The sequence below is a fragment of the Ornithorhynchus anatinus genome, chromosome 5 (genome assembly GCF_004115215.2).
Source record: "Ornithorhynchus anatinus isolate Pmale09 chromosome 5, mOrnAna1.pri.v4, whole genome shotgun sequence".
Lineage (NCBI taxonomy): Eukaryota > Metazoa > Chordata > Mammalia > Monotremata > Ornithorhynchidae > Ornithorhynchus > Ornithorhynchus anatinus.
The window spans coordinates 89,795,604-89,805,940 of NC_041732.1; the positions used below are offsets into that span (position 1 = coordinate 89,795,604).

Genomic DNA, 10,337 nt, shown 5'->3' on the forward strand with positions numbered 1-10,337 from the left:
TTAAAGTTAAGATTCTCACTGGTATTATCAAACTATAACAATGACCTGCACAGTAACTCCCCAAGAGAAGGGGTTAAAAAGAGGGCTTGTTCAGGATGGATGAGGGATGCAGCTCTGGGCAGGCTATACATAACTATTAGAAATCCCCAGAATATGAATAGCCAGAGGAAGAACCTGAAGGAAAGGTCTGTGAATTAAATGATTAGACAGTCAAGATTAAGGGAGAAATGCATGCCTATCGGTTCAGTGGGAAATGATAGTCTCTCCTGGAGTTATTTAAAGAAAAGATAGCTTTTGGATTGTGATCTCTCACTCTACTACTACTGAATCATTTTTTTTTTTCTTGGAGTTCCTCGGTTTCCCATGATATACACATTGGTATACTCTTGAAATTGTCTTCAAGTTACTTTCACGTAAGTCACCTTGGGGCTGAACAGTGTGGGGTTGAGTAATAATAATAATGATGATGATATTTGTTAAGTGCTTACTGTGTGCCAATGTCTCAGTGGTACCACACAAATAAATGCTTTTAACAAACTTGAGAAGTCACCCTTTAAGGTCAAATGTGCTAAGTGAGAACCAATCATTTGTATAATACTCCTCTAAATCAAGATTCCCCTCTCAGAGTCGCACCTGGAGAGTTTCCAGTACTCTACCAGTCTCGGCTCCGGGAGGGAGAGTCAAGCAGAGGCATACCCATTCCATTCCTAGCTTGGCCAGTGGCTAGAGAGTGGAGGGCAACCTGCTACAAGTCAAAACTCAGCCACGCAGGGAAGCAGCAGCATGGGAGAGGGTTGAGGATGGAGATATTGCTACTCATGAGGAATGTGATTGCTACTCATACTCCCTGCTCTTAGTATTTAGGGAAACAGGATACATTCATTCATTCAAGTGTATTTATTGAGAGCTTACTGTGTGCAACAATGAAGAGAGACAATCCCTGTCCACAATGGGCTTATAGTCTGGAGGGGCAGAGAAGGCAGGGAAACAGACATCAATACAGTTGAACAGACATAAATATAAATAGAATTATAGATATATACATAATAATGATGGTATTTGTTAAGAGCTTACTATGTGCCAAGCACTATTCTAAGTGCTGGGTATACACATAAGTGCTGTGGGGCAGGGAGAGGTGGGGAGAGAGCAAAGGGATGACATTTCCATGTGGTAGCCCCTAGTGGGATTTAAGTGGATGTGGTGGAGAGGTAGTTTGGGCTTTCTTCTTGGTTTTATCTTGCCATTCAAGGCCAAATTACACATCCTATGCCACACAAAGGTTTTACTCTGTGCCCTTAAACTATGTATTCTCCTCAGAGGTGGCATTAAGAGCCTCCATCAAATTTTCCCATCTTACATATTTGTTCTCCTCATCACTACTTCCCAGCTTGAACTCCTCATTCTTTCTAAACTCATTTTCTCTCTGTACATGGCTTTGATCTCTCCCACCACCCACCTCTCACTCACCCTATTCTCTCAGCCTGCAACTCCCTTCTCCTCCAAATCCATCAGACCACAGATCTTTACATCTAAAATCTTCCAACAAACCTTCCTCAAACAGCTTCCAACAGTGTAACTCAGATCATCCGAACAGCCTCCTCTGACATGTATTTTATTTGTTTTCTTCTTAGCCCCTTGTGCATATACTGAAGCAGTGTGGCTCAGTGGAAAGAGCACGGGCTTTGGAGTCAGAGGTCATGGGTTCGAATCCTGGCTCTGCCACTTGTCAGTTGTGTGACTTTGGGCAAGTCACTTAACTTCTCGGTGCCTCAGTTACCTCATCTGTAAAATGGGGATTAAGACTGTGAACACCACGTGGGACAACCTGATTCCCCTGTGTCTACCCCAGCGCTTAGAACAGTGTTCGTCACATAGTAAGCACTTAACAAAAATACCAACATTATTATATACCTATACTCAACTATACATTCAATTATTCATTGATTCCACTATTGTTTCAACTGTTATGTCAGTCTTGCCCAGGGTTCTAATCCTGGCTCTGCCACTTGTTTGCTGTGTGACCTTGCGCAAGTCACTGAACTTCTCTGTGCCTCAGTTACCTCATCTGTAAAATGGAGATTAAGACTGAGAGTCCCATGTGGGATAGGGACTCTATCCAATCCGTTTATCTACCCCAGTGCTTCATATATCGCCAAGACTGTAAGCCTACTGCAGGCAGGGATGGTCTCTTTTTATTGCTGTATTGTACTTTCCAAGCATTTAGAACAGTGCTCTGCACATAGTAAGTGCTCAATAAATATGAATGAATTCAATCATATTTATTGAGCGCTTAATGTGTGCAGAGCACTATACTAAGTGTTTAACATAGTAAGCATTTAACTAATACCATAAAAAAAAAATACCAGCTCCTTATAGACAGTGAACAAGTCTCATGCTTGCTTCTGTTGTACTTTTCTCACGTAAATTTAAGAATGCATTACACCCATGGAGCACTTAGTAAATATCATGCCATTACTGCTTTTTTTATAGAATTTGTTAAACACTTACTATGTGCCAGGCACTGTTCTAAGGGCTGAGGTAGATACAAAGTAATCAAGTTGGAAATAGTCCATGTCCCACATGAGGATCACAGTCTTAATCTCCATTTTACTTAAGAGAGAACTGAGCCCTGGGAAGTGAAGTGTCTTGCCCAAGGTCACACAGCAGATAGGTGGCAGTGATAGGATTAGAACCCAGGTCCTTCTGACTCCCAGGACTCTGCTCTATCCACTAGGCCATGCTGCTTCTCATGCTGTTTGGGGGAGAAGGCCAGGGGTGAACAAAGTAGCTGCCATACAGAAGCCTAGTGGCAAGATCACGGGTTTAGGAGTCAGAGGACAAGGGTTCTAATCCCCGCTCCACCACTTGGGTGCTGTCTGACCTTAGGCAAATTGCTTCACTTCTCTGTGCCTCAGTTACCTCATCTTTAAAATGGGCATTAAGACTATGAGCTCCACATGGAATAATCTGATTAATTTCTATCTATCCCAGTGCTTAGAACAGTGTTTGGCACATAGTAAGCTTTTAGCAAATATCATAATAGCTATTATTATTCTGAAGGGCCATGAATGACACTCAAGAAGCCCCTATTCAGCTAAGGACAGACCAGCTGGAAAGAGGATAGTACAGGACAAATAGACACCCTATTTAAAACTATGTAAATAGTTAAAACTATTGAAAGCATTATTTTAGGAGGTGAACAGAGCTGGCAGCAGCATAACCTTTCATCAGCTGGATGTGATTCCTGTTTGAAGTGGCCTCAAATGGAGAATATATGAGGGACAGCAAGAAGTTCATTTTTTCCTGCAGTTCCTGAAGGTGGGCTTTGTGCCCACAGTGCATGACATGAGGATTCTTGAGGACATGGTCATCGAGGAAATCACAGTAAGTCAACAGTTTTACTTGAGTGATCACAGGATGCATGACACTGTACTTCGTTCTTGGTCATGCTCACATTCCAGCTATCTTTACATAGTTTAGCTCAGGTAACTCAAGTGTTCACAGCCAGTTTTGGTCCACAGAAAGGTGGGCTGGAACATACTGTTGTAAGCTCTCCTTAGAGTCTGCTCATGTTACTTCATTATTCTGTACTTCAAACGTGGCTAGCACAATGCCCCACATTAAGTGAGAGCTCAAAAAAAAAATACTGCTGCTATTACTAGCAGTTAACACTGAGGTTTTCCCACAAGCCTGGTATTCTGGCACAATTTGCAGCTGAAACTGGCATTTTCTGATATTTGCCAGAAGGTTGCCTCATTAATTTAGCCAGATCAGTTTTATCCATTGATAATAAGCCTCAGTTCAGAGTGGCCACTGCACAGGACAACTGTATGACTCATTTTGAGAAAACCTGTAGCCATCTTGGGGGTGAGGGGAAATGAGCAGCATGCCTGGTAGAACAGGACAAAGATGGGCTCATCTGAGGACCCGAAAGGTCACAGGGATCAGAGAGGATCCTGGTGTAGGGTTTGGATATCATGGAGCTTTCGGGTTCAAAGGTTAGCAGGAGTAGCAAGACTTTTACTCCTGAGAGGGAGAAAGGACACCTATGACTGATTCCTCGGAGAGGCTGAGAATGAAACTTTGGATTCCCCCAAGAGAAGTGGGGAAAGGATCAGAGGAATGTGAGTCCCAGGACACTGACAGGGAAGTACAGACAGTCCTGGAAGAAAAAGTATTAGATCCAGGAAAGGCAATTTGAGCACAATTTGTTTTTGTCACTACCTTGTTAAGAAACCACTAAATACCGTTTAGATCTCAGATCCTGGTATCTGCCTCCAGGAGGAGAGAGAGGAAAAGATCTGAGTTCCAGGGAAAGCTACAAACCTAGAGAAACATGGAAGTGGGAGGGGCCGCTTCATCCACAAGCTTCCTATACCCAGCCCCAAGAGGAGGAAGGTTAAGCTAGTCCCTGATAACCTCTATGCCTTTGGTGAGATGTCAGTGGTTTAGACAAGGGTGGAGGCAGCAATAGGGGGTGCAGAGACTTGGGAAAATCTGCATTAGAAGAATTTAGGGGCAAGAGCCCAGGCTTGGGAGTCAGAGATCGTGAGTTCTAATCCCACCTCCCCAACTTGTCAGCTGTGTGACGTTGGGTAAATCACTTCACTTTATTATACTTCAGTTCCCTCATCTGTAAAATGGGGATTAAGATTGTGAGCTCCACATGGGACAACCTGGTAATCTTGTATCAATGTTTGGCACATAATAAAAGCTTAACAGTACCATCATTACCATCAACAGGAGTACTGGAGGAATTTAGGGCCCAGTGGTGGCTGGCCCATGTCCAGACACTCTTAAAGTGACTTCAGAGATTCTCTCCTGTGGACTTTAGGCTGACCCCTGAGATAGAACACCTCTAACCTGTAATAACTGAAAATCCAACAGCAGCTTCAATAACATCTATCTTCAAAATGCTATGGACATTTCCAAGGAAAGATTGTTCTTTTTCCCCCATTTTCATTTACCATCCAGGATCATAAGCAAATGGATCATTATTCAATCTATTATTACTCTCAGCAATATATTAACCTTAATGGTGGTTGGGTTTGAACTGAAAACTTCACTGAGCAAAATGCATTATTAGTCAATGTAATGCAGAACATTTAATGATGGAATGAAAGCCCTATATAGGAAAACATAGTCCCTTCTCAAATGTTTAGGTTGTTTTCATTCATTCAATAGTATTTATTGAGCGCTTACTATGTGCAGAGCACTGTACTAAGCGCTTGGGATGAACAAGTCGGCAACAGACAGAGACAGTCCCTGCCGTTTGACGGGCTTACAGTCTAATCGGGGGAGACGGACAGACAAGAACAATGGCAATAAATAGAGTCAAGGGGAAGAACATCTCGTAAAAACAATGGCAACTAAATAGAATCGAGGCGATGTACAATTCATTAACAAAATAAATAGGGTAACGAAAATATATACAGTTGAGCAGACGAGTATAGTGCTGTGGGGATGGGAAGGGAGAGGTGGAGGAACAGAGGGAAAAGGGGAAAAAGAGGGTTAAGCTGCGGAGAGGTAAAGGGGGTTGGCAGAGGGAGTAGAGGGAGAAGAGGAGCTCAGTCTGGGAACGCTTCTTGGAGGAGGTGAGTTTTAAGTAGGGTTTTGAAGAGGGAAAGAGAATCAGTTTGGCGGAGGTGAGGAGGGAGGGCGTTCCAGGCGTTCCAGGACCGCGGGAGGACGTGACCCAGGGGTCGACGGCGGGATAGGCGAGACCGAGGGACGGTGAGGAGGTGGGCGGCAGAGGAGCGGAGCGTGCGGGGTGGGTGGTAGAAAGAGAGAAGGGAGGAGAGGTAGGAAGGGGCAAGGTGATGGAGAGCCTTGAAGCCTAGAGTGAGGAGTTTTTGTTTGGAGCGGAGGTTGATAGGCAACCACTGGAGTTGTTTAAGAAGGGGAGTGACATGCCCAGATCGTTTCTGCAGGAAGATGAGCTGGGCAGCGGAGTGAAGAATAGACTGGAGCGGTGCGAGAGAGGAGGAAGGGAGGTCAGAGAGAAAGGTTGTTTTCTTGTGTCTTTTTCATTACACCCAAAATTAAGTGAATGTCACTTAAAATTGAAGTAATTGCATGTTTAATGTGCAAAACGGTGGTTATAAAGTTATAACCAAAGTTATAAAGCTTAAGTTCTCTGTGCCTCAGTTACTTCATCTGTAAAATGGGGATTAAAACTGTGAGCCCCACATGGGAATAACCTGATCACCTTGTATCTACTCTGGAGCTTAGAACAGTGCTTGGCACATCATCATAAAGTCTTTACAGTTCAGCTAAAAGCAAAGTTGATAAAGTCAGCCAATGACTAGAAGTAAACAAGTGAATTTGCATCACAAATTCAGGGGGAAAGATAGCAAGGAAAAGTAAATGGGTTACAGTTTTGAGGACCTAGTCCTACACTGCAGACTGGGTTAAGGCATGGAGTTTTTCCCCTCAGGTGGGTTGTCTGACAAGCAGTTTATCTTGGTGTCCCCAAACAACACAACAGCATTATCTTCTTGCCAGTATATCACTACTGATCAATGATCATATTCCACACCCCCATCATTCCCACTTCCGACTCACCAGCTGGGTCGCTCTTTTGGAATGGGACAATGCAGTGCAGGATCTGAGCCAGCTTTCTGGACCTCACAGGACTCATGATGCTGATAGAGTAGCTATAAAGCTTCCTAGATTGGGGGGTGGGGGGTGATGATTCAAAGACTCATTTCCATTCAGCTGTTGTTTAATTAAGTGAAAATAAACCATCTTTCCAATGTCCTGTGACAGCCTGAACTAATCCCAACTGTGATCACCCCCACCCACAGGCACACAAATTGTAGTCAGTCCTCCCCATAGATCCTTAATCAATCTAAATACAATGGCACACCTAGGAGTTTTAGAGAAGGCTTTGCCAAACAACTTTATTTCTGTGTTAGCTTTGTTTAGGATTTGGTTAGCATTTGTATAGGGTGCTATTTCCCCAAATGGTTTCACAGTGTGTTTTCCATTTATCTTTGCAAACAAGTACAAAAGATTTACCAGTGTACTCAATTTTGGTATCACATATGGCACAGTGGAGACTCTGCCCCTTTAAGGGAATTTGTCCTCAAAGCACCTTCCAGCTGGACTCCGTTGGGGCTGGAGAGCCATGAATGAAAGAATCCAGCTGGGCACAGTTAGAGGTTAGTGGGAAGGGGATTGATGGATGAGTAGAGATGAATTCTGGGAAAATCCCAGGATGCTTAAGGGAAGGAAGCAACCTGTCACAGAAAAAAGAGAGAAGGAGGTAATTAGAGGTTGTGGAAAGTGCATGGGACTAGGATTTAGGACACCTGCATTCTAGTCCCATAACTATCACTAGTCTTCTCTGTGTATGATGTGGGTTAAGTCATTTAATAGCTCCATTCTTTGTTTCCTTATGTGCAAAATAGGGATGATATTTAAAACTCTCCCTACAACTCTTGTGGGACAGGGACTATTGTATGATTGTAGTGATATTGACATTTATCCCAGCACTTAACACAGAGTGAGGATGATGATGATGGATTCTCCCTGTCATGGGGGACAGAAGAGCCTCAGTCCCATAGAAGGCTTCAAGACCAATAACCTGATATGATGTGGGGATGTTGCCTTACAAACTCCTGTCAGTATCTCTCTTCCCACATTCTCTGTCAAGGTCCCACTGGAGCATAGAGCAGAAAAAGAAGGTAGTGAGCAAGAGGTGTGGTCCCCAAAACAGTGCCCACAGAGTTTGAGATGCAGAATCTATTTGCCCAAGTGAAAGTAGCATAAGATGATGATGATGAATGTAGTATTTGTTAAGTGCTTACTCTGTACCAGGCACTATACTAAGTTTTGGGGTAGATATAAGGCAATCAAGTTGAACACAGTCCCTGTCCCACACAAGGCTCATAATCTTAATCCTTATTTGATGGATGGGATAATTGAGGCCCAGAGAAGTGAAGTGACTTGCCCAAGGTCACAAAGCAGGTGTGGCTGTACCAGGATTAGAACCCCAGTCCTTCTGACTCCTAGGCCTGTGCTTTTTCCTTTAGGTCATGATGTTTCTCTGCTGGGCCCTGGAATAATGAAACAAGAACCCCTACAGTAGAAGTAGCATTTATTGAGCATCCACTGGATGCAGTTTACTGAACCCAGTGCTTGAGAAGTATAGAATAGTGAAGTAGTGAATGATTAGGAGCTTGACTACAAGGAGCAGACAAGCTGCACACTTTACCATTTATCATGGCTTAGTGGATAGAGGCCGGACCTGGGAGTTAAAAGGTCATGGGTTCTGATTTCACATCTGCCACCTGTCTGTGTCTGATTTTAGGCAAGTCACTTCACTTCTCTGTGCCTCAGTTCCCTCATCTGTAAAATGGGGAATAATACTGTGAGCCCGCTGTGGGACAGGAACTGTGTCTAACACAATTATCTTGTGTCTACCCCAGCATTTAGAACAGAACCTGGCACATAGTAAGCCCTTAACAAATTCCATAATTAGTAGTAGTATTATTTTTGCCCACTATAAATACCAATAATATTATAAAGTAGGAGAAGCCAGGAAGTTGTTCTCACTGTCTGCAGCTATCAGGGAAGGACTGAGAATGCATTGTTGTCCAGTGGGGGAATCAGCTGAGAGAAGGAAGAGGAGGCATAAGTGGATGCTTGTCAGAGGATCCAGGAAAGAGAGAGGGAGGGAAGGAGACAAGAAGAAGCAAGAGAGATGAAGAAAGAGAAATAGTGAGGGAGGGGAAGTGGGCTCTTAGTAACATATTAGGAGGTGGGCACTTTCAGCTGAGGACATTGAATCAGAAGGGGTAAAGAGTAATAATGATGGTATTTGTTAAGTGCTTACTATGTGCAAAGCACTGTTCTAAATTCTGGGTAAATCTGGAGCCTGATGAAAAGCAGAGTTCCCAGGAACCAAATTGTTGGCAGTTATCAGAGGAAGGGAATTCTGGGCCTTTAGCATAACACAGCTGTCAACCCACTAGGGGCCTTTTGGATGGGATTTAAGACAAAAAATATTTTCAGCCACATTGCCTATCCACATTCCTCCACTCCTCACCCATGTCTTTCCATGATTATGGTGTTTCAGAGTTCAAGGCGCTCTGACACTATTATACTATGTGCCTCCCTATGGTCACTGATAAAAGAGCCTGGGCTTGGAAGTCAGAGGACATGAATTCTAATCCTGCTCTGCCACTCATCTGCTGTGTGACCTTGGGCAAGCCATTTCACTTCTCTGTGCCTCAGTTACCTCAACTGTCAAATGGGGATTAAGACTATGAGCCCCACATGGGGCAACCCGATTACCTTGTATCTACCCCAGGGCTTAAAACAGTGCTTGGCACATAGTAAGTGCCTAACAAAAACCATCATTATTATAAAAAAATCACCTGACTTGCTTCCCCTAGCTTCCCCTAGACATGCACATCTGACTTGGGATGAATATGGATTCTAGCTGTTGGTATGAAATTGAGCTATCTGGTCTGCCATGAGTGTAGCTTGTAAGCATACATACAAACCTAAACTCCCTTTCTTATTTGAGAAGCAAAATTACTTACCCTATTTTCCGTGGCTAGAAAGAATTTTTTGCTTTGGGAAGTGATTACTTACTAGGGAATTTCTCAATTAATCATTCAAGGATGTCTTTTCCAAGCACATTTTCATGATACCCAGCACTCTGCTGGTCTGTAACTAAGTAGATACTTCATTCATTCAATTATATTTTTTTGAGCACTTAATTATGTGAAGAGCACTATGCTAAGTGCTTGGAAAGTACAATTCAGCAACAGAGACAATTCCTGCCCACAGTGGGCTCCCAGTCTAGAATAGGGGAGACAGACATCAAAACAAATAAACAGGTATCAGTAGCATCAATATAAATTAATGGAATTAGAGATATATATGCACATCAGAACAAGTGAAACAGGCATTAATATAAATAAATAGACATAGGTATCTATATATATAGACATAGGTGCTTGTAGTCTCTAGTTATAATTTTAGATAGCTATAGTCCAGGTTTTAGTCTCTGTTTTACTTCCATTTCTGGGAAGGTGGGGAAAATCACTTAATCTTTCTGAATCTTCATCCCTCCATCTGTAGTGAGGAACAATGATATCTTCCCACCCCTTGATAGATTTTGTGTTTGTCAAAATCCCTTTATCACAATTCCAAGCCACAGACTAATGGCCTCAGTCCAGGTGTCCTACTCTGAAGTAAAACTACAATTGATTAAGGGTAAGAGTCTTTGAATGAATAAAAGTTGCCCTAGGCAGTTTCAAGTTGTACAATAGTTATGGATCCTAAAATTCCAGGAAGATGAAAAAGAGAGAAGTCAAATTCAA

At 43.0% G+C, this 10,337-nt stretch overlaps 1 non-coding gene across 1 annotated transcript; it reads left to right on the plus strand.

Annotated features, from left to right (window-relative positions):
• The first annotated feature begins 615 nt into the window (after positions 1 to 615).
• Positions 616 to 753, plus strand: LOC114812328. The gene has a single exon (XR_003759984.1). It is a non-coding gene; the product is annotated as a small nucleolar RNA SNORA7 (small nucleolar RNA).
• The last annotated feature ends 9,584 nt before the right edge of the window (positions 754 to 10,337 follow it).